At 37.5% G+C, this 24,744-nt stretch overlaps 1 protein-coding gene across 1 annotated transcript in view; it reads left to right on the top strand.

Annotated features, from left to right (window-relative positions):
* The first annotated feature begins 1,178 nt into the window (after positions 1-1,178).
* Positions 1,179-24,744, top strand: part of tbkbp1 (TBK1 binding protein 1) — an 82,066-nt gene continuing 58,500 nt past the window's right edge. Inside the window, exon 1 of the mRNA XM_041973235.1 lies at positions 1,179-1,449. The gene's annotated coding sequence lies outside the window, so the exon portion shown is untranslated. The remainder of the gene's footprint in view (positions 1,450-24,744) is intronic.

The following is a 24,744-nucleotide window of genomic DNA, read 5'->3' as shown; positions in this document are numbered from 1 at the left end:
CTAGTAGAATGAAGTACACAGGCCCATGCAGAGCCCTCTATAGGGGCAGATACTCAAAGTCAATGCAATGACCTACATGTATTTAGCAAAATGTAAAATTATATACTGCAATACAGATAGATTTTATTTTGACATGGAGATCACAATTACAAACCAGATGCAAACCAAAAAAAATTGGGATGGTCATGGCAGTGAAGAGTGAAAGAAACATCTGAATAAAAACATCAGAGGAGCCCAACACTGTTTTACTCTGGATACTCTGGTTTATTACACTGGGGACTTGGGACATGGGACTACACTATATTAGAATTTATTTGAATTTATTCTCTTGTGTGTGTGTGTGTGTGTGTGTGTTGCTGGAACCTATTAAACATTTTTTAACGATCTGCTCTTTTTTTGTGGTAAATGCGCATAGATAGATAGATAGATAGATAGATAGATAGATAGATAGATAGATAGATAGATAGATAGATAGATAGATAGATAGATAGATAGATAGATAGATAGATAGATAGATAAATTGAAACCACAGCAAAATCTGTTAAAACATTTGAAACAAACTTAATTTCTGAAGTTGAAAATTCAAGAACATAATTTCTTTTGGGATTGAATCCATACATTTTCTATAGCATTTATGAAATATTTAAAGCTTCATATCCCATATAAGGCCTGTCAGTATGACAACAGTCACCCATTCTTGGCACTGGTTCCTGTATGTTCATCTCACAAGTGGGACATTGACCCACATTATTTCAGCAAGGGGTCGCGGCTGTAAAAAGACATGGGAATCAGACTGGAGCATAAAATTTCCAGACCCTGACAGTTTATGTGTTGCCTCATACGCGTTTTCTTCACAGTCCTGCAAACAGAAGGTGTGAAAAAGCCCATATAATAGAGGATGTAGCCATTAGGAGGCATGTGGCTTTAAATGTAAGCTGATGAGTTGTTTGCTAAAAGCGGCCGCTAAACGTGCTTCCGAGTGATTGTGCTGCTTTTTTTATTATTATCTTTATTATCTGGAGGAATACAGAGATCAAACAGGGTTTTATTTAGAAGAGAGAAAAATCTACAGACACGTTAATGTCTTCAGTTCTCCAGTAAAATGCAGAGTGACTCAGGCAGTGAACATAGATGTTCTCGTTAAAAGGAGACTAACGCTCCTATTCCCGCGACATCATCATCATCATCATCATCATCCCACACCAGTGGAGCTCCACGGTGTGCGATGTGGATGCTCAGTCCTACACAGTAGCAGCTTCAGGAGGCGTGTTTTTCTCCCCCTGCCACAGGAGAACCAGGAGCAGCAAAGCCAGCGAGATCCTTTCCACCGGGCGCTGACTGGACACACCGCCGAACGGAGCGCTTTTACCCCCGAGGTGGAGGGTTGCTGTTCCTCTGCTTCCCGCAACCCCACAGCGATGCAATCCACTGATCGATCAACCAGAGCGCGTGAGTTATATCTCTCTCTTTTTTTTTTTACAAGCCATGCCACGTCCGTTCATGTGACGGACACAGAGAGAGCAGAACAAACTGGATGTCTAACAGCCATGTTGTAGAGTCTTCGCATCATTAGAGCCTCGTTTAGAAACGGGCCAAAACGTGGGGATGGAGGGTTTTTAAACAATCATCACATTCCGTGTTTGTGTGCTGCACACGCAATGTATTTGCAGCGATCATAAGCTGACTAATTTGCTCTATCTCCATAAAATGACACCCGTGTGTTCGTTGCTTTGCAACATCAGCATCAGATGCTCTGGCTGCAGGCAACCTTCAACTTCAGCTCGGTGCTGATGGAGCGCGGTCAGCAGAGCAGACAACATCTGTCGGGTTGTTCTCTTATGAGCCTGATTTTTTTTTATCGCAGTTGTAAATAATATTAGTAAATCATGAAAAGAAAGGCTGTCAGTCTCTTGGAAGATCTGTTAAATCAGACCGACAGTCCACTAGTTATTACATTAAGCCTTTTAAAGCAAATATAGACAAACTTTTGATAAATTTTCTTCTTAAGCGCCTGTTTGAGTAGTTTAAGTAATCTGAAATTGAGTCAAAATTTCTTTCAAAGCAAGACTTTTTTTCCTCCCTCTTTTGTCAAGAAAATGTCATCCAAGGGGTGATGCATGTCCACTTCTGGCTTGGAAATGCAAAAACCGTACAAAAGGCTGAGCACAGTCAACAAATGGACAGCAGGAAGACACAGCTTGCCCTTTTCTCTGACAATAGCATACCTTGTATGGGATTGTAACTGCACAGATAGCTTTGTTGGTGGCTTTGAAGTCACCAAAAAAAAAAAAAAAAAGCAGTCAGAAAAATCTGGGCTATGTTTTGACAGCTCTGAATGTAATTTAGTTATGATAGCAAAACATAAATAATAAGTAGCATTTTATGGAAATTAATCTAAAAAAATGAAGATATGTTTCATTCATTTGATATTGACAGGAGATTAACAAAGTCATTTGTATGCAATATTTGGACGCTATGAAATATTGTTTGAATTCATCCTTTAAATATGAAAATGTTTGCTCATAAAAGACTGTAAATCTCCTAAAATTGCAGTAAAAGAAATGTGTGTGAAGTCCTTGTGATTTAGTTGCAGCCGTTAGTTTGTAGTCCATCCTCTTTAACAAACATGCAATGTTTCTGTATGAAGTGAGGCTTTAAAGAGGTCATATTTAGCTCTAGGGCTTTTCCCCTCTCCTTGTTTCATAGCTTTTCTTACACATAAAAGATCTGCAGTGTTAGAAAGCATAAAGTCCACACCAAAGGAATTTATCTCCCTCCATACAAATGCATTGCCCCCCCTCTGGCAACACTGCGCAGCCTCCTTTGTTCGCTTCAAAGCCGTTGACGAAAAATTTCTATATCTGTTTCTTAATGACATCATCACGTATCTCATTTTGAATAATAACTGCAGAATTTTGGAAGGAAGGAGATGTACGATTGTTCAGAGCGGCTGTGCTTAAAATAAAACATTTTCTTGAGATCACAGGAATTGTTTTCTCAAGATAATGGTTAAAGTCTTTCTTTATTTGAGTTCAGCACAGCCAGAATACACATGCACGCCTTAAAGTAATGTCATTCTGATCAACTGGAACAATTACAAATTACACGAGGAGCCAAGTTCACTGTAAAAAAGCTTGTTATCGTATGACAACAAGTTGCAGTAAACGGTTAATTTGAGAAAAACAAAAGGCCGATTTGTCAAGATAATATGAAGAAATGAATTAGTCATTGTGTTAAAGTTTTCTTTTATTCATTTATTTTACCTTTATTTATCCAGGAGGTCCCACTGGGATCAGCAATATCTTCAACAAGGGAGACCTGGTCAAGCAGCCATATATAAATATAAAAAACATGAATGATACACAGCTAAGCAGTAAAACAAAAAGACAGCTATTCATGCACAGTGGCCGCTCAAGAAAAAGCAATTTGATTCCTCCTTCACTGTATTCTTTACAGCCTGTCAAAGTCTGTCAAAGCCCAGGGAACATTCAAGAGCAATCACTGGGAGGCGCGCAGATGGTAACTACTAGAGCTGACAGAAAGAAGGGTGCTGAGGTATTCTGGGAGTTTACCCAGCAGAGCTTTATTGTTGTCTGTGAATAGTTGCTAACGTTCAGCCACCAGAATGCAGCGAGAGATTTTGCATTTGAAATGAAACACAGAGAAGAATGATACACCTGATAAACCAAGGCTTCTTGAAGTGGACGAGGCTGCAGGCTTGTACAGTATATCACCATCATTAATCACAGGCAGAAAGGTAGCTTCCGCAAGTTTTTCTCCACTGTAAAAAGAAAAGAGCTGAAACAACTTAAATGAATTGTTTTAATTGGTAGCAAGGGATTGAAGTCTATTCAAGTTCAGTTTGTTCAGCTCCACTCAAAGTCAGACTTACTCAAATCTTTTTTTATAGAGTTTTATCTGGATGCGTTATGTTACAGTTAATATTTAACTGTTAATGTCCTGTGAGCGGGACGTGATAAATAAATATGTATTTTACACAGTCTACCTTACAATTACCTACACAACATACACCATTGATTCTTGAGATTTGAACGATGTATCCAGGCTACAATTATAACTGTAGATTCAGCAAACATTTATTTCAGACCTGTCACCAATGCAGCTTATCTTTGAAACCCTGTTGTAGTCCAGTAGATGATACTGCAAACATAACACAGGCAGTAAAGCACATAACTCTAATTTATAGCGTAACAGTGTTTAAAAGAAAATCCCCATATTGCTAAATATGGTTTTCCCATGAGTCTTTGTGGTCTTTGCACAATTGATGCTAAAATGATTTGAGTAGGTCTGACTGTAAAGCTGAACTAACTTAATTAACTAACTTGGATAAACTGTATTAAGTTTATCAAAGTCAGTTCATTTTTTGCTACAAATGGAAGCAATTCAATTAAGTTGGTGCTACAATTCTGCTGATTTCCTGTTAATTAAATCAAGTAATCTCTTAAAAACAATTAAGTGGGATTCATGTAAAAGAAAAGTGCCTTAGATCAACTACAGCCCAAATACTATTTTTAAGTGTAGACAGTTTTAAAAATGATTATACTATAAATATGTACATAAAATAAAAGCTTTTAATTAATCCATATGACCAAATACTTATAGGATATCTTGAGATAATGGCATTAAAAGTAATTAAAAACAAGCTGAGATGATGGCAATGTCATACAGCATGAGGAAAATAAGGCTTTTTTAATTTTAAAGCTTATAAACCTGTTATCATGAACACTAAAAATAAAATAATTTCACTTTTAGATATGAAGAATATGGACTCTTAAAAGGAATCGGTTCAAAGACTGTGATGTGTTGCTGAAATGCAGCCAGGTTCTGGCCCCACAGAGACAAAGGGAAATGGAGCAGAAACTTTGAAAGAGGGCCAACAAAACCCTGAATAAATACTAAGATCTGTAATCCAAGTCATGAATTCATACTCAGACAGGTCTGCTAACCAGCTTCATGTTAATATCTGTCAGTCACCGTCTCTTTAAGAGAGGTCAGTGGGTTACAAAGAAACCTCATATTAAGCCTCCCATCCGTCTGCAGAGCCTCACTTCCATCCCTTTATTTAAAACACTCAGCCCACCTCTCTTCTCAGCTCCCAGGGGGTCCCATCAAAAGGATCTAATTTAAGGAAGTGAATCATAACTCCACCTGCTAATCACCAATCACATATCCACTGCACAGTCTCTAGTGGGTCCAAGCTTGTTTAGCTGTTTTCTTCCTCTTTAATCATGTTTTTTTTTTAACCCTCCACACTTTTAAATGGGATTGGATTAAGCTCCATATGCTTGAAGCTGTTGTATAACGCACTTTATTATACGCTGATTAGTGCTGTTGATGCTGGAATTTTTTATTTTGGAAACATGATGTGCTGTGAAGTGAGCATGCCAGGGATTTCACTCTGTGGAGGAAATTGCTTCTCAGTCTGATTTGTTTTAAAAATGATCAAATTTCGGCATGTTTTGATCAGGGGTTTTAGTTGTTTTGCTTTCATTTGATAGTATTGAGACACAGCTCAGGAGACAGTGCGACCGCTCAGGTGCAGCTCTGTCATTACCGATGATTCATCGCCACAAACACATCCTTCAAGTGTTCATTTGTGAAGATAATTAGAGTGTATTTGGGAGGGATTGAACTGTGCCGACTGACCTTGAAGAGGGCTGCTATGGAGTTACTCCTTTGCTCTGCATAAAAAGTGTGTGTGTGTGTGTCCGTGCTTTGAAACTGTGCTTACTGACGCAATCAGACTGTGAACATTGGCACCTTCGATTGAACAGCGGAAGTGTTTTTTGTGCTGAATGAATTAACTTGCAGAAGCAAATGAAAAGCAGTTGCGGTTTGGGTGACCTGCTAGCTGCTCTGTATGATACATGTCTAAAAAATCACATCCTTATGATTCAATCTTATTCTAGGAACAAACTAAACTGTGGACAATTTCATTATAGAGGCTTACTTGAACCAAAAATGCCTCAGTATTGCAAAGTCACGAAAAGCATCAGAAGTCTCTTTCAGCTGTTTTAGAGGCACATTTTGAGCTCTGCATCTTGCGTTAACATTTTTTAAAATTCATTCTATAATATATCTATTTATCAGTTCTTATTTTTAGTAGTAATGTATCCTAAACACAGTTATATTAATTTAATCATGCAAAGCAAAGCTAAAATAAAGAACAGTTAAATCCATTATAATAATTGCATCTCAGCTCTAGCTGCTTGGTTGAACATTTGCAGGTGTGTTATGCTTGTGGCAGCTAATGTTAACTTCTCCCCCCCCCCCCCAAACTCCAATAATCTACCTCATCCTCTGGGGCTAGACATTTTCTCACACATGAACTAGAACTCTCCAAGACATGAGAAGAGACTTTGATGTAGAAAATCACTCAGGTCCCTACCAAAGATGAAGGACACATCGTAGAAATTCTTAAAAGGAAGCAATAGAGACTGAACAGTGGCCTCCCATGTCGAAGTCATGCCGCCTCTTTGTACATTTTTCTGATTCTTCTCCTGCATCTTTATCTCTCCCACCGGTGATGCAAGCAGAGGAGGTAAGGAAGAGGCAAGGTAGAGTGTGGCGTGGGTGCATCATCTTTACATTGTTTAGCAGCATTAAAATGTGTTTGTGACAAGTTATAAATGAATTTTCACCTCTATTTGCAAAAGGATCGCATCCACCCCTATGTCCCACTGATGCTGTAAGACTGCAAGAGATAAACAGTGTGCATCCAAACACAGAGCTCCTCTGGGAAACATTGTCTTTCCTCCAGGTACATTTAAGCAGTTTTAAAATACTCCAACACTGTAAAATCTAACATGTTGACTTAACTAAAAAATATTTACAAACTCGCCTCAAAAAAATTCTGTTTTTGTTAACTGAGTACAATTAACTGGAATTATTTGAGTTTGTAGAACTTGAACCAGATAAACTTATTTTGCTGTAAGTACATGAGGTTTGGAAGAAACTTGATACGATAATTCTTGTTTTTATTTTTAAAACACATGATGAGTTCAAGTTAACCTTATTAAATTGTAATTGATAGCTCAAAATTGCTCTTGCTTTGCAGCAGGAACTTGGTGTGGGCATGGCATCCAGCCACAAACCCCTGCATCACGCTGCAACAGCGGCCTGAACAACTGGTTCTTTACAGGGATGACCAGTAACTTGAGACCAGTTACATGACACTTCCAAACTTAATTAAACTATTATTCATTTTCATCATCAATCGACATCATAACAGGTAACATGTATTTTAAAATCCATGACATGATATCCATTAAAGCTATTGTAAATGTGGATTATAAAAATATGATGACCAAAATACATTTAGTTGAACACAGAAAGTTTTAGGAGTAGAGATGATCGAGGGGGACATGAGATGATTTTTGTTCCTAAATAATTTATTATTATTTGTCACAACAGTGAGAAATAAGAATAAAAAGATAAACTTTGAGACATTTTAGTTAATTGGAAAATGGACATGACAGTTTAATTCTCATTTTTATACCTCTTACTGAAACAATTGGAAATCTTTTTGTGTCATTTGAATTATTGATCAACCAATAATATAGAGAAAAGTACTTTTAAAAAAGTACCACCACAACTTCACCATTGTTCATGTATCCATCTCATTGATTCAACTTAAGTACTTCAAGTTATTCAACATTTTGCATTCAAATGTTTATGTCTTTTTTAAGATGAGCATTAATAACAACTAGATTAAAATTAAGTTATATCCAGTAAATATCTTCATTTTACAGTGAAGATGTTGCACTAAGATTGACTTCTGCACCACAATCAGGAGGAGGGGGAAACAAGGAGGCATGAATTAGAGGAGGTAAAAGAACCAAAAAACCTGAGTTCAGACGAATGAAAAATGAACAAAACTTAAATATTATTAGATTTAAACATAAGCTGTTTGCAATAATACACATTTAATATAGTGATTTTCTTTTACGTTTAGATAAGAGTTGAGTTTATGTCTGTTTTTTTCCCTTCCCTGTCTGTCCTCCTGGATGACTGACAGAGAGGCAACATGTAGGAAAACGGAGCAGAACAAACTGTTTGCTTGACTCATAATAATCTTCTTTTGTCAACAGGTCTATTTGACAGAAGGCATGAAAGGATGATTCTCAGAAATACTTTTTCCAGTCCTCAGACTGGAGTCCTTCAGGCAAACAAACCCAGAACATAATAGAAACCTCTGCCAAGTGTCATGTTCTTTTATTTAAAGAGGTAAAAAAATAGCTCGCCAAGGCAAATTAGCTGTGTTTTGTATAGGCTGCAAAACCTTGACGCTTTCAGCTTTTCAGCTCCGTGAATGACGAAGCTGCTTGTGTTTGCTGTGTTTGCTGTGCTTGCTGCGAGACAGCGAGCTTTATGATGGCTTCATCAGGACGGTGCAAACCATGGACAGTTGTTCGTTTTCAGATCGAGATGCTTGCACAGTTTGAATCAGATGTTCTGGTGGTTTCATTGATGGTGTGAGAGCCTGAGACAGTGTCCCCATAAGATGGGTTTTGGCATGAATGAGGAAACTTCTGATCAGGATTGAATTAACTTGAAATAATAATGGGATTATGACAGAGCCCTGAGGCATTTGGAAGCAAAGACAGTGGCTATCCAAACAAAATGCAGCTTTCTTTTTTCCCCTCGTGTTTCTGTTTTGCTGTCATACTGAATTAATTGAAGTCAATGTTGATTATTAGACTGGTTGTTTACCTTATTGCGCCAACCCTGACACTAACACTTTTCTATGCCTGTATGTTGCCCAGTCCATGCACCCCATTGACTTTGATAAATCCCCTGATTTCCACCTATACTGTATAACCACCTGCAGCTCAAACATTTCTTTTAACTATCTAATGTCAATGCCTCTCTGCTGGATTTCGTTTAGGATTTCATACAACTGCTTTTGAAATGATAATGCAAGATGGGTCTCAAAGCAGCGGTTTCTTTCACAAGTGTCACAAAAGTCAATATCTTGCAGCATCCCATGGTTGCTTCTTTTAAGCATTTGTGGCCAATTAAACACCAGTGAGAAGTGGACAATGGATGTAATTGTGTGGGGATATATGACGTAAGATGTCAGTATGGTTGCGAAATGAAACTAAAGTATCTGAGCAGGGATTAGTGGAAACAGAAAACCTAGTCATTGTAAGAAATTTGAGGTGAAACCACATCATTTTGCATGGGATGCTCAGTGTCACCTCACAGCAAGAAAGTTTCTAGTTAAACTCTTAGCTGCGATCTCTATATGGAGTTTGTATGTTTTCCCCGTACATGCATGGTTCAACTCTTGGTACTTCACCTAAAAAGTCCAAAAACATGCATATAAGGTTCATTTATTACTCTAAACTGGTATGTATTGATATTAGAGTTTGTCTCTTTGTTGGCCTTGTGATGTACTGGCAACCTGTCCTAAGACAGGGTATACTCCAGCTGGGTCTAGGGACCTGCACAGGACAAAGCAGGAATATGAGATGAATAGTTAATTTGGCACTGTGGACCACTGTTGGTATCATGATATAATATTAATCTGTAATTACTCAGATGAGCTCATAAATTCCCCAAAATTTCAAATTATTATTAATGAGAGCCAACATGGTTAAAAAAAAAATTATCCCATAATTTCTTTTATAACCAAACCTCTCCAATTTAAATATTTGTATTAGATTTCGCTCTGATTTACTTAATGTTAGCTGAAAAATGGTTATGATAAACACTATATATCTGCCTTATCTTTGCAGACTTCTTTTAAAGGGTTTCCATAACTTCTTGCTACATCCATCACAACTTCCCCATTTGATGTCTTGTTGGGTGATAATGTAGATGACTGGCAGAGCATTTTTTTCTTCGCCACAAATATTTGTTAAGATGTTGGTAGGAGGGGTTAGTCTGCCAGCTCCTATATAAGGTCTGAGTTTAATATCCATTTTGGGGATGTGGGTAAACATGCCTGGTACATGTTTCTGGTGAGACTGGAGAGACCATAACCAAAACTTTGCTATGAGTTTTGAGGAATACTGAGCTTCTACTGAGCACCTGAGAGTCGGGCCCAGCCATATGGATAAGAGTTCATTTATCGTATTCTACAGTATCATTATACACATACACACATAAGATAAACACACGCATACACACATGCACGGTGAGCAACTGTCCTGCCTGGAGACTGTGCTGACATATTTCACAGATAGATAATTTATGCAAAACCTAATTCATTCTCCTTCAGTGTCTTTGCTGCTGTTCCTTACTCATTTTCTATGTCTCCTGCTCTCGATTCTGTGAAAGTACACGGTACAGTTGTGTTTTTATACATAAACATGGAGATCTGTGAGTTATAGTTGTCCTTAAATGAAGAGGGAAGGCAGAAGCCCAGTTAGCTGATGGAATATTCATGGATGGCTTTGAAGGGTTATGAGGGTTGAAGCAAGAAGAGAGAGAGAAAAAATAGGGAATGACGCACTTGTGTGCTCCTGTCCTTTGGGTGAGTTGTAAATCCGATGTTTCCGTTTGGGCTTCACTCTTAAATAAGTCAAAGGACCGCCATGTCAGACTGCATCAGGTGTTTTGTTGTATAAGTCACAGGTTCCCCTGTTATGCAAACAAGCTTCATGCTCTATTTGGAATAAGCTTGACATGGAAAGGGTCAGAAAGATGGGGGGAGGACATGCAGGAAGAAGTAAAAGGCCAGGTTTTGAACCTGGACTGACTGCGTTGTGGACCTTCAAACAATCTGAGCTACCTGACATTTTCAATACAACAAATGCTGTAATCCACAAACTTAAAGCCCACCTGCTGAAAAAAAAATGACAGTGTAGATTTAAAGAATGGGCTGATAGTAGTGATTTGTCCCAGATCACTGTGACTTTTTTTTATCCAAATAAAAGCAAAGAGCAGTGATGCCCAGACAGTGATCAACATTCAGCTTCTCAGAGCCTGAAGTCACCCTTCAGCCAGCATTCACTAATCAGGTTTAGGGTGGAGTGTAAAAATGCTGCGTGACCACTTAGACCACAAGCACGATTCTCTGCCAAAGCTTCGATAATTTGAGGAAACAGCCCCTAAAAGGATCCACCTTGTTACCTTCAAGAGGTAATGAGGCTGAAAACTCTGAAGGCAGGAGTAGAGTCCTCACCTCAAAAGGTCTTCCTCGTAGGGCTGGGCGATATGATCCCAAATAAATATCACGATTAATTGAACATCATTACAATTAATTAGCTATTGTTTTAGTATCAATTTATTAGTAGCCCACATAGCTAACTGAAAATTTTTGTTATTAATTATTAAATTTTAAAATAAGTGTAAAGGAGCACACACGGTTTAAGTATATATGGTCATTTAATAAATATTTTTTAATTATATTCAAGAGATAATTTAAATAATTGACTTGAGCAGCATTACATTGATTCTACTGTATAAGTTGATTTTAATTAATTTTTCATTAATTGCCCAGCCTTACATCCTGGACTTCTTCCTTTCTTTTTTAATGTTGTTGTATTTGCTTGTGCATTTTCAGTTTTAGTGCTTTTCTGTCACTGTCTCTGAATTTGAAATTTAGTTTGAGTATGAAACCTTTCTAGAACTTAAGGTTTGACCAAGATCTCAGTTTTATACAGCTAGGTTTTCCATTTGTGGTTCTGTGTTAGAGTCTGCTGCACCAATGAGGGAAAAGGGGTAGAAAATATCAATATAACAATAAATGGATTCAATCATCAGTCTGCCAATAGCACTAATTCCAATTAACATATGGATTGAATAATCATCCATTTGTAACTTAAGAAAGAGCATGTGGAATTGTTTCTATTTTCTTTGTTCTGACAACCAAAGTTTTCTATTTTTAGGAAAATTCTGATATCTAAAGGTGTAGTGTGTAACTGGAGTTAGGGTTAGTATCTGTTTTGTTTGAGACTCTAAATAGGAGTTAGGTTTACACAATATCCTGCTTTAATGTATACAAATACATGTAGCACAAAAAGTACAGATTATTTTGTTTGGGCAATTTTTTTCCCTTAAAACTAGTAAAGATGGCACTTTTGAGGAATGAGCAACACAGATAAACATGTGGGTAGTCCCCCCCAAAAAAACTGTGCCAAAATTCCCTGCATTATTCTGCTGGTATTTACTCCATTTTTCAGTTTTTGTGGTGAGCTGGATGTTTGACCTCGCTCCCACAGTAAGAAGGAAAAAAACAACAACAACCCATATTGGCTAATTTTAAACTTAATTCATTTTACACTGTCAGGGACCTCAGTAGCAAGCGGAAGATCTCTACGCAACCACAACAGCTTGGCACCTCCTCCTCATGCTGGTCACCAGTCTGCCCACATTTTGCTGTGGGATGCATCCCATCCCTCAACCAGGAGTGTGGTTGTGTCGGTCATGTACAAGTGTTAAGCTGGGTTATGTCTCTTACTCACAGCAAGCCATTACAATGACATGTAAGGGACTTTGCAGTATTTATGACCATCTAATGGGGGCATGTGGTCATACCTGATTTAAAGTAAGTAATAAAAGTGTAACTAAATGAAATATGAGCATGTAATTTTATTCTGAAGTTGAAATAACTTTGTCCTTTAGCACGAGCCAGTGTTTAAAACTCCTATTATGCAAAAATCTTTGGTTCATCTCAATCCTCTAACACTCTTTTTCTTTTCTTAAATTTACATAACTATGGTGTAATATTTGCAGGCCTGAGTGTTGACCACCCATTATGCCCCCCCTCCTTACTGCCTCTGAAAAAGCCTGGGGCAGCCCACCTGCATCAACGCTGCCTTCTCCATCAGAGTTTTGGCTTCAGATGAGTCACATGTTTGAGGAAAGAAAGCCTCACCTCTCTCCCAACTATTCTTTGCTGCTCTAAGATATAACAAACTCACACCTCCCACTGCACTATCCCCGCTGTTTTCATTGTTCAAAGCAACCCTACTGACTGCACCAGAGTCTTTTTGCAGGAGCCGAACTGGACTATGATGATGTGAAATAGGAGTTTGTTTTTCATTTTTTTGTTCGTTATGAAACCTTAAACATTGTGTGACAAGTGGAGGATGACATAACAGTAATTGTGTTACTTTTGTTGGTAGGGGACACCTGGTCGCAGAGGAGACTGAAGGAATGTGATGTAACAGCCGTGCAATGTGACCACTCACTTTCTGCCCACTCATGGCGCCGTGCCGACTATGGAGGCTTAATGTAGTGTAATATCCACAGTATGGTCAATGTGTTTGTGTGACAAGGGTCTAAAGTGTAGAGAGTAATAGTAGAAATACATAAAAATAGAAACAAGACAGGATTTTGTGTGTGGGGGAGACGCTGAAAAGTCTTGGTTTTGGAAAGACGTAGAAAGTGTGTGTCGGGCTTTAAGTCTTTATCCTCACTAGGGATTCACACGATTCTTTTTGAGTCTCAGGAAAACCAGGTTACCTACTTGCTTGTCGCTCGTTACTGGACTGCTCAAACTCCCTCTGGTGCACCTAAAAATATCCACTCACGCTGAGAATGCCCCACCTGTGTTTTATAAGGAAATGTCTTGCTGACATTTCTGAAAATGTTTGCAATTTTAAAGCTGCTGCAACACAAATCCCCTGTTCTTACTAAATCCAGACTTAAGTTTCTTGTATTCATACTGGCAGAAATACATGAATGAATGACTGTAAATATGCAGTAAAGAGCCAAGTCAGGCATATTGACCATATCAGTCAGAGCAAAGATGCCTTCTTCTGTCTGCAGTCAGACCTCACTAACAACCTGCCATTGAGCTGACTCCGAGGATACAAAGAATAATTACATCTGTGTGATAATCTATGTGTTTACAGCAACCCAGGCACAGCTCATGGATTTCCAATAAATATGCAGCTAAGAAATATCCAGCTTTAAGCAGAGTGACACTCTGAGCAAGACTGAGAGGAGCACTCAGGATACGTTTGTGTTCTCTGTGTTGCTTATTTTACAAAGCAGAGGGAAGGTTGATTCATGCAGACCTTTACCAGGGACTTTGCGCAGAGGACCACCTTTTATTTACAACCTAGTAGTCTTTGATGTCTTTCTTCTTGTTTGAAGCTGTCGGCTTGGAAACCACTTAGCAGTTTGCAGTATTGCAAAGATGTCAGGCTCTCCTTTAACTAGAAACACATTTTTAACCATTATGGAACATAAAGAACAGTATTTTGGATGAAGTTTGAAATACCAACATGATTTACGACAGAAACTGTTAAGTTATTGCAGCCTGTATTCAAAAAGAGTGCTATGTGAAGTCTTACAGTAAACTACATTGTGCATTATCATCTCATTGTATACGACTCAGTGCTGTTTCTGCCAATGAGTGTGCTCTAAAGAGGAGGACTGCATTGGGATGGGGATGTCCTACAGAGCCCCATGCATACCTCAAAAGAGAAGGTGGTTTAAATGTTGCCTGAATGGTCTACCAATAAATAAACTGTGGGTGCTGAAGTAACAATGTGCCTGTTTACATGACCATCAAAATCAGATAATCACAATAATCAGATTAGATGCTATTATATACACTTTTGAAATGCAATATTTGAAAAACCCTTGATGACATTTTCCAGCTCATTATCAGATTTCTTTCAGGGTGCGTACATAGTGGCATAGCTTCCCGTTATTTTCAAAACATCCAATCTTTGTTAAACATGATGGGCCAGATTTAGCTAATTGCTAGTTTTTTTTCTATCTGCTGTGCCTGGGCAGGTAAACAATAACTAGAAGCCCACAGAAAGTGCAGACCTCTGCCGAAGCCATTGTCTTTTTTTTTTTTTTGCCCAATGATTGTGGGTATTCTTTTTTAGTTAGAAGCTGTAATGGCAAAATTATCCCTATCTCCCCAGTAAAGAAGTAAAGAATCCTTTACTTCCAAAATCACTTCATTCAGTTTCCTGAAAATTTGATCAAAGTCAGTCTCCATAACCTTGAGTTGTGTCGCCAATAGACAGACAGACATGCGCCAAATACATGACCTCCCCCTTGGCAATAAAATACAAGGTGACATTCCTTTAGGGACAACGCAGATTAATTACCAAATGAAGAAATTCATCAGTTATCATTGCGTCATTTGACTTTTCTGGACCTAACAATAACAACGGTTTAGCTCTGTATCGATATTTTAGTTCTTTCCAAGTGATCAACGGTGACATATTTGGTATCATCGGATTGCTTGTAATTTCATGCCTTTGCTTTGAGAGAGAGCTGCAACCCAGCTAGTTGCTCATCCACCCCACACATCAGCACCACACAGCTCTTTCTGTTTTGGGGTTTTTTAACTTTCTCTGTTTGAGGCACCATCACTTTGCCCATTAAATGAGCATGGTGCCAATAAAATGTGCATGAAAAGAGTAAAGTAATTAAAACTGTTCTTTAGTGACTTTGAATTGGAACAGTTTGATGTTGTGTGCCCTCATGGTCTTAGATAAGGTGGCAGATGTTTTTTTTTTTAAGTACAAAGGTGTCCTCTATCTATTAGGATGCAAACAGACCAATTTAAAAGAGGATCACAGCTCAACATCGTGGAGCTAATTTGTCCAAAAAACTGTGCTATTTTGACCTTCACACTATAGAAAAACAAGTGGAGAACAATTGCTTACAAATTGGCCTAACAATTAACCTAAACTGCCGTCAGAGAAGTTATTGAACTTTTGCTGCATGATTGATTCAGAGTTTGAAGATTAAGCTCTGTAACGCTGATACTTTAGCTTGTGATTGTCTGAGGACAGAAATCAGTGAAAAATACACATCACCTGGCATGCTCTTAAATTTATAAACCCACAGACAAAGATCCATCAAACAATTACTGCCACTCCACTGAGGAACAATAAGCATTTCAAGGCTCTGTTGCACAACCAACATTGAATAGATGAGATACAATATGTCTGCATGTTCAGCTCGTTGTTCAAATGACATCAAATGTTTCTATGGAATTAGCTTAGCAGATCCCTTTACCTCCAACACCACAGTGCACACTCAGGGAGGCTTCCTCATTCCTGGGCTCCATAAATTAGTTTTCAGTTATAAATAATTTAGCTTAGTTTTAAAGATGCACTCAGGCAAGTCGAACCTTAAAACATGGCATTACAGAATTTCCATAGTTAATATATCAAGGTCACAGTCACCAAAGGATCCGTGTTTCCAACTTCTGGCCTGGCTTTTGTGACACAAAGAGAAGAAAAGAAATTAAACAAAATGTAACTGTGCCTGTGCATCATATACATCTCTTTTATCTATCCTCATTCACCTTTTTACACACCATGGGGAGTGACGTGTGTGTTGTATACATTTGTGCACCTGAGTGAAGACTGGAGAGTTAACATGAGCCCATCTCAGGTAACAGCATTCTGGCCTTCATTTCTGTTTAGTAAGCAGCTACTGTTACTCTCTTTCTGCCTGGTCCTTTGAAATGTGTTGAATTTTTCAAATAAAAAGCATTCAGACCTGTGACACAACAGCTCTGAATTAAAGATGAGAATAAGATGTGGACTCGGTAGGCAGAGATATCCTTCTGACATGAAATGGTCATGCTCTTTATCAGATAGATCGTTAAAAAATAGAGGAGGATTTCATGTCCTGCTGTCACTGTGGCCCATAGTTTGTGGAGATTTTCTTTGCTGACTCGACAACATACTTGTAGAAATTCTGCAGAAACAGAAGTACTGAACTGAAGCAGGTCTGAGAGAAAAGAACAAACTTCTCATATGGCATAAGAAACTGAAATGGCTAAAAATATCAGTAGATCCAATCATGAGAAGACCTGCTATTTGCCACCTTTAACATAAAAAGACTAAACTCAAATATCTGTTTTATTGTACAAGGGGAATATCATTGAGGGATTTATATATTAATTTGAACTTAATTAATAACAGTTTGTTTAATCATTTCTCTTGTAAAGTCATACTCTGAAATCTCTTAAATTTGTTATTTGTGTGTTTATGGTGCAGTCGTATCAGTTATTAGTCAGCATGAAAGAATTCAAGTTTAAAGCCTTTTTGTTTGTGCTCTTATTTTAAAAATGTTACTCAGAAGCCATGTTTATTGTAAATGTTTTACTCCTCTTGATTGGTCATCTTTCCTCTGGTACTGAAAACAGCATTGACTATTTTCTTTTGTCTCATATGGAGATTGAACTTCTAGGATTGTCACATCCCTAGTTGTCATTTATGGTGAACATTGCACTTCATTTGATTGGTTGCAGTTTGCTAATAACCTTTAAAAAGAGAAGATTCATCCAATCACCAACCAAGAATGTTTTCTGCAACCTGCTCTTTTTAAAATACGTTATTGTAGACTTCCTATATTTACTTTTTTAAATAAATCATCTGAAAATACAGTTAAATGTACAGGAATAGATTCAAATGTACCCCCTGCAGAGTTAAAGCACTGACATGTTGAAAATTAAGATTTGGGGATGATTTTAATTAAAGTTCTTTAATTTTACTAATATTTAGACTTATTTTTCTTCCTGTCCAAAGGCTGTTTAAAGATGTTATTTACTGAGACGTATTTGGTGACCATTTGGGTCCAAGTGAGAAGTTTGAAAACAGTTAATGAGTCAATAAGTTAGAAGCACAGAGCTTTAAGGTTAGATAGTTATGTAGTTTTGCCTTAAAGAGTTACCTGATTTCAACTTTTTTTCATTACTCTTGAAACTCTCTCACCATCCATCCATCCATCCATCCATCCATCCAGTGAGAGGCAGGGTACAGGTTATCAGTCCATCGCAAGCACAGACAAGAGAGAGAAATGAAGGATATACAAAGCAAAACAACAACATTAAATGATCTAACATCCATGTGTCATGGTTATAATAATCTAGATAATTTCAGAGAAAAACTCATAAATAATGAAAAATAAATTGTATTATGATCATCAGAAATCAGACCATCACACCCCCACAGGTATACTGGCTGAGTGGAAGCTCATTTCTGTGTAGCTGTTATATGGGCAGTCGTGGTGAATAAAAATGGGCTCCACAAACACTCAAGTGATCAAATTCAACACATGGTGACAACTCAAAAACAGTGTTTATCAAAGCAAATAAACTAAACAATAGTAGTGATTTTCATTACATCACATACTGCTCCAAAATCTTTCCAGTCGAAGCAGATGGCCACCCTTCCTGAGTTTTTCCTCTCTACTGTCATAGCTCAGGATGGGGAACTGAATCAAATATTAGATATAATGCAATCTGACGGTTTACTTAGTAAGGCTTTTATATGAATCCATGCAAACACAATTATTATGACTTGGAATAAAGTGAATTAAATGATTAAATGGTTTATATGGACAATAATTAGATCATAAATAGATTGAACTGTAATTAAAAGTGAATTAAAGTAACTTTGTTCTAGATTGATACTATATAAATAAAATGGGATTGAATGTAGTTAGTGTCTCATTTTCAAGGGCATTTTTTTCCAAAGAAAAAAAGAACATAACTGCTTACAGATTAACAAATGATAGTGCAGTAGTGCAATAGTCCAGATGCTTAATGTTCATGTCAGCATATAGCAAGAATTCAAACATCCACACTGTCACTGAATGAGAAATAAAGCTGCCTGTCTATTTTTTAAAGAGAAATATGCATGAAAAACATTTAAATTTGTTTTCAAGAAACTCAATATCAACAATTTAAATGGATCCAACAGCTTGTTAGGTTCTGGACAATGACCCATTAATTAATTTGAGGTGTTGAAGCATCTAAAACCTGCAAGACAGGACAAGAGCAATAACCAGTCCAAATATAACTAGAAAATATTAAGAGTAAATGACATGAATTTGAGAAACCGAAAGACAAAACAAAAACCCAAACACAGTAAAAACCACAGACCAGAACATTTGCCTTTGTGTCTGTTTTTACGATTTTCAATGATCATGTCAGTATCACAGTGTGGCAGGGATGAGGACCCAAATGCAGGACTCAGAGGCCGGAGGCAGATAGAACGAGGGAACAAATGTTTTAATCCAAACTCAGGAATTGCAGGAACCACACAACAGAAAAAAACACAAGGATCTGACAGAGGAAACTGAAAACCAAGGGGCATAAATACACTGAGGGACTAATAAGGAACAGGTGAAGTGAATCAGCTGAATCAGGGATGCCCAAGTCCAGTCCTTAAAATCTACTATCCAGCAACTTTTAGATGCAGCCCTTCTCCAACACACCTGTATCAAATAAATAGCCCGTTACCAAGCCTCTGCAGAGTTAAATGATGAGAATGGGATGATTCAGCCAGGATGCATCTAAAAGTTGTAGGATAGTAGCTCTCGAGGACCGGACTTGGGTACCCCTGAGCTAAATCAAGCCCGATGCACTAATGACAGGAAAAACAGAACTAACACGGGTAGGAACTAAATAAAATAAATCAGGAAACCAGATACGACCATGACAGAAAGCCTACATAACAGTAAAACCAAAAAAAAAAAAAAAAAAAAAATACTCAACCAAAAAACCAAGATTACTACAGTCAGAGAAAATGTTTTGACATCTTTAATTTAGCCTGAAACATCTTTCTATCATATGTTTGTTCTGTGCAGCATTTGATCGCCATTCAAGTTTCTTTCTCACAATCAGAAGGAAAACCATGATTAAATTTCTCAAAGCTGACTTGTTTCTCATCATTCACCATTCTACACAATAAATATTAAATCTTCAGTTTTCCTGAGCCAATAAAACATTTAACATCATATCTTAAACACCATTGTAGCACCTCTATTCCTTCAGTTCAGCAGAGTACACGGCTGCTGACTGCATTTTGTTGCTTGTAGAAAAGTAACTCCAAAGTCACTCCACATCAGTTGCAGCATCAGCTGAATCTAGGTGTGCATGTAGGACCCAAAACAGACTCACAGAGGACAGGAAGATACAGAGCTAAAGAGTCTTTCTGTTAAACCTCTAAATCTAATAGAAATTTCTGGACAGGCAGGGAGTGCAACAATAAAAAAAAACATCAGCAACAATGGAGAAAAAAACAGGTTAATATATGTTTGATGAAGATGTTGACTAACATAAAGCAAGTGGGATGCCATCAGTAACTGAGCCAAAGTGTAGAAAAAAGAATGGGAAGCAAAATTAAACAGAATACAGAAGGAAAATAATTATAAAAAAAATAAATAGGAGGAAAACCAAGACTAAATCTAACCAGACTGACCACCAGTTAGCTAACAGAGCAAAACACTTTGAATGTTAACACTAAAATGAGGTGTGTGTTTGTGGTGAAGTGAAAGGGCAGATGCAATATTTATTTCTCAAAGCAGTCAAGCTCACACAAACTCGACATGTTAAAAGTTTAATGGGTGATTGTGGTGAGTGTTGATATGGCTAGAAGGACAAAGACAGTACTGGAAAAAAAAAAGTTAGCCTCTTATATAATACTGGTACATCGAAAGAGATGCTTATCCAAGTTACACATTCAGTTATTTTATCATTTCACTGAAATAGTTTTGCATCTATTTAAGGTCCAATAATATGTAAAAAGCATGTTGTTTTGCTGGAGAAGAGCCTTGACAGTGTTGCTATGTGTGGGCTGCTGTCCATGGCGCTGAAAGCCAATAACTGATGAGATGAACACAAAGAACAGAGAAAATGGATTCAAGGTTTCCTGTGAAAAGTAATTAAATAAAAAAAAAAAAAAAAAAAAAAAGTGGTTGTGGTTCTTCAGGAGGATCCATCTTTATACGTTCCCCATAATTTTCCCACAATGGGACAAAAAGTCTTATGTAACACTCTTCAAAATACATTATTATAATTTTTTTTAATATATTTGGTCAATCTGAATCCCTTGCATAGTATTCAGACTAGAAATTAAACATAAATCGCTTTCCTTGTCATTCTGTTACTAGAGGAAAAATGCATTCACAATCCATGCCTGCAAGTGATTTTATTCTATTTTGGTCTATATGTGACTTGTGCATGAAATACATGAACTAGAACATATGGCCTCTGTGGCCTAATGAGTATGTTGCTCTGTTTGTGTCTAATAATTGGCTGTCAAATTCAGCTCTTCTACCCAATGCCCTACGCAGAAGGAACAGTCCATGGAGCTTCAAAACCTCTTTAGCAACTCATCGTGTATTTATTTCCTTCCATCAGTCTGGCCCTGTTCCACCTCACTTCGCCCTGTCAGCTGTGTCAAAAATCTGCTGTAGTTGTTTGCTTTATCCTCCAGAAATGTTGTGTATCTCCCAACTCCCCCATGTCACTTGGTTACAGGAAAGTCTTTTTATTTTTTAGCTTCTGTCACTTGTCTGTTTGTGTCACTCTGCTGGCAGCTACCTGCTTATAGCAAACAGAAATCATGTAGTGGTTGCCTGTGCTGGTGTCCTTCACTGTCTTCCAGATTCACTAGTTATGACTGATTTTACATCATTAACGATGCAACTCTTTGCTATATTGTTTAAATGTGTAAATAACTGCATTACTTTTAATTCAATGTTGTAATTTGTCCAAAGAAAATTCTTTTCAATTGCTATAATACCATACCCACTTTCCAATGCAGGGTTTCAGGGGGGCTGGAGTTAGTGGCACACCCTGGACAGGTCACTTGTCCATCACAGGACCAACACAGAGAGACAACAACCACTCACACTTACTCTAAGGGAAAATTTGGAAACACCAGTTTAACCTAAAATGCATATCTTTGGACTGTGAAGCTGGAGAACCTGGAGAAAACCCATGCATACTAGGGGAGAACATGCAAACTTCATAAAGAAAGGCCCCAGGCAAGGTTTTAACCAGGACCCCTCTTGCTTTCAGGCAATGGTCTGAAATTTGCGCTACACCAATTGAGCCACCCTTCCTGCAATTTGGCGTTATACTCTGAACCAGTTCATAAAACATTAAATTCTCATGTAGTCCCATATGATGACACTTTCACCTCCGTGTGTCACTGTCAAGGCTATTCACTCTATGATAGTCCTGTCCAGATTCACGCCAAACAAGCTGCACCATGGCCTGAGCCGAACAAGTTTAATTTATTTCCTTCTGACCCATTTATCAGTCTTCTTTGTGTTCTTTAACAAAGTTTAATATCAAAGTTTCATTAAGTTCACGCAGTCAATAACATTATTTTCCAATTATTTTTAGTTGGTTATATTTGTTAGTTCCTCTTGCAGAGACACTGCCAATTGGCCCAAAACGTCAAATGATCTTGTTCAGGTGAATTGGAATATCATAGATGTTGTAATTTTCCTTGCAGTCATTAAAGGTTTTCTAACTTGTAAAGTCTTTTAATTTTCATTAAATCTTAGTTAAAGCATTCTAAAATATTAATTCATATTCAAAAATGAATCTGTCAACATAAAAATGAAATAGTTATTATGAAAGATTAAATAGTTTTTAATAATTTCCTATTTAAACAATAGAGTTCACAGATTTACCCTCTTTTGATGCATATGACAAAAGTTTTTCTTTAACAGCGTATTCTGGGTACATTTTTTTTTATCCTGAAGACATGTTGTGCTTACTGAAAACAGTTTAACTTGCTGGTGACACATGGATAGCTTACATGGAGGGAGTACAAGTGACATGAAAGTCGTTCTTGCCATCATGGCAGAAAAAACTGTGGTTACTTCCAATGACTGCTTACTGGCATATGGTCTGGATTTGGGAAAAGTATGCTGATTAACAGTTCCTTTAACTACCTCAGAGCCCTGCTAGTAGGATGACTTGGAAATTTAATGTTATTCAATTTGTGCTTAATACTACCATTTTCACCAGTAATGAGACATATTATTTCATGAAGTTCTTCCTTAAATCTTTAAAGCATGCCTTTTTTAAAACTTTGACAAAAACATTGTGTGTGTTCCTTCTCTAGAATAGTAAAGATTAATCTTGTCCGTCTGTCACAATTGATTAAATGTTGTAAATTAAATTATTTATTCACTTTCACAGTTGGGTGAAACTGTATTTACACATTGTTTTACATCATTAAACAGAGTTGACTACTTAGAACTGACAGCTAAGGTTTGCACAACTAGTTTCTGTTGAAATTACCATATATAATGTTGCTTTTTTCTGCTGTTCCTTTTGCAGTGCATGTTTGTGGGGGCTTTAGCTTTATGCCTAAGTATCTCTCAGTCTGTGAGCATTGCTCCAATGTGACATTCACATCAACTCTGTCTCTCACACATGGCTGGAACAACTTCCTTCACGGACTAAATTGGTGTTGGCTCTCCACTGACCTCCACTGTACTAGTCAGTTTCATTATTTCCTCCAGCATGTGCATCAGAGCACCAGAAACCAACCAGTGCACCAGAGATGAAGTGGTATGTTGGTCAACAAATTTGATAAAGGAATAAAAAAAGATGCCAAAAAAATGTATCCATTCGGTTTCTGAAATGTGGATATTTGTTAGTGCTTTTGTTGGTTTTATTTTAGAACTAGTGCAGAGAGATTCATACTATATATTCATGCTATGAATAAACTAATAAATGTTAATTACAAATGATGATGTGCTTCTGTAATGATAATTGTTAGATTTCCTGGGTCTTAATTACTTAATTAAATAGAGACAATTTTCCAGTTAAGTAAATGAATAGCAGCACCATAACAGTTACAGAAAATTACCACATTGTACAGAAAACAACATTGTGCTGCTTTATTTGGGTATCTATAGTGTTTGATTTAGTAGTCAGAACAAATGAAGGACTGCTGGTTGAAGCCTGTGATTTTGATCAGAAAAATGTTTGAAGATTCAACATGTTGTGTCAGTGTGAATAGAAAATACACATATACGCTGATGACATTATAATTTACGCAAGTGCTGTCTCAGCAAGATATAACTACTGCTTTTATTACTTCCTGGTTGAGGGAGCAATACTAAACATTCTTAAAATTGACACAGATTGTGTTGATGGACAGAGGGGAAAAAAGTAAGGTGCAGTTTTGGTTGTTGTCTACCGTTGCCGTGTCAACTTAGCAGAGTCAGAATTGTGCAGTTATTGCAATAGCTCATGTGGCATCTCGGGATTTAGCTCTCAACTCAGACTTTAATTGAGCTTCAAGAGTACATTTCTTATGCACTTATTCCTTCCCCAGCTCCTCACTGTTCTTTGATTGCACCAGCAAACACACACTTGGGTAAATTACACACAAGTCCAATAACATTTTTCATCACAACACCCCAGTCTTTCTGAGAAGATGAGCATCACAGGGCTGAGTATAATGTGTGTGTTTGTACTTGCATAACTACCATTGTGTGGACCAGATTAAATTTCAGACCTTGAGGTTATGGACCTTTTGGGTAAGTGGTTTGTCTTCGCTTTCTCACGCTCCTTTATAAGGTAGTTTGATGAATAAGACTTTAAAGATTAACTTTTAAGAAAGGTTGAGTTGTGGCATTTTAGTTGCAATCATAAAGCTGAGGTTATGAGGCACTAAGTGATGCATTACATCAGTGAATGTCCTCACAGAGATAGCCATATGTGCACATGTTTTTGTGCGACTGAGAAAGCTTTCCATGGCTGAGCGGCTGTGTCCTTTGCCAAGGACTGTGACTTCCATTAAAATAATGCACTAACGCCTTGACAAAGGGCACAAGTGCAGCAAGAAACACACACACACACATACACACATACCTTGAGATGACATGCACACTCATTCTCAGTGATGTTTTCTATGTCACCTGAATGAGCAGATGTATATGCGCTCTGACTGATGCCATATATGATGTACATACTGTACACTCTGGTCTAACAGCACCGCTCATGTTTATCATGTATTCTTT

This window comes from Melanotaenia boesemani, chromosome 21, assembly GCF_017639745.1.
Source record: "Melanotaenia boesemani isolate fMelBoe1 chromosome 21, fMelBoe1.pri, whole genome shotgun sequence".
NCBI lineage: Eukaryota > Metazoa > Chordata > Actinopteri > Atheriniformes > Melanotaeniidae > Melanotaenia > Melanotaenia boesemani.
The sequence above is the reverse complement of the archived record's forward strand: the minus strand, read 5'-3'. Positions and strand labels throughout refer to the sequence as shown.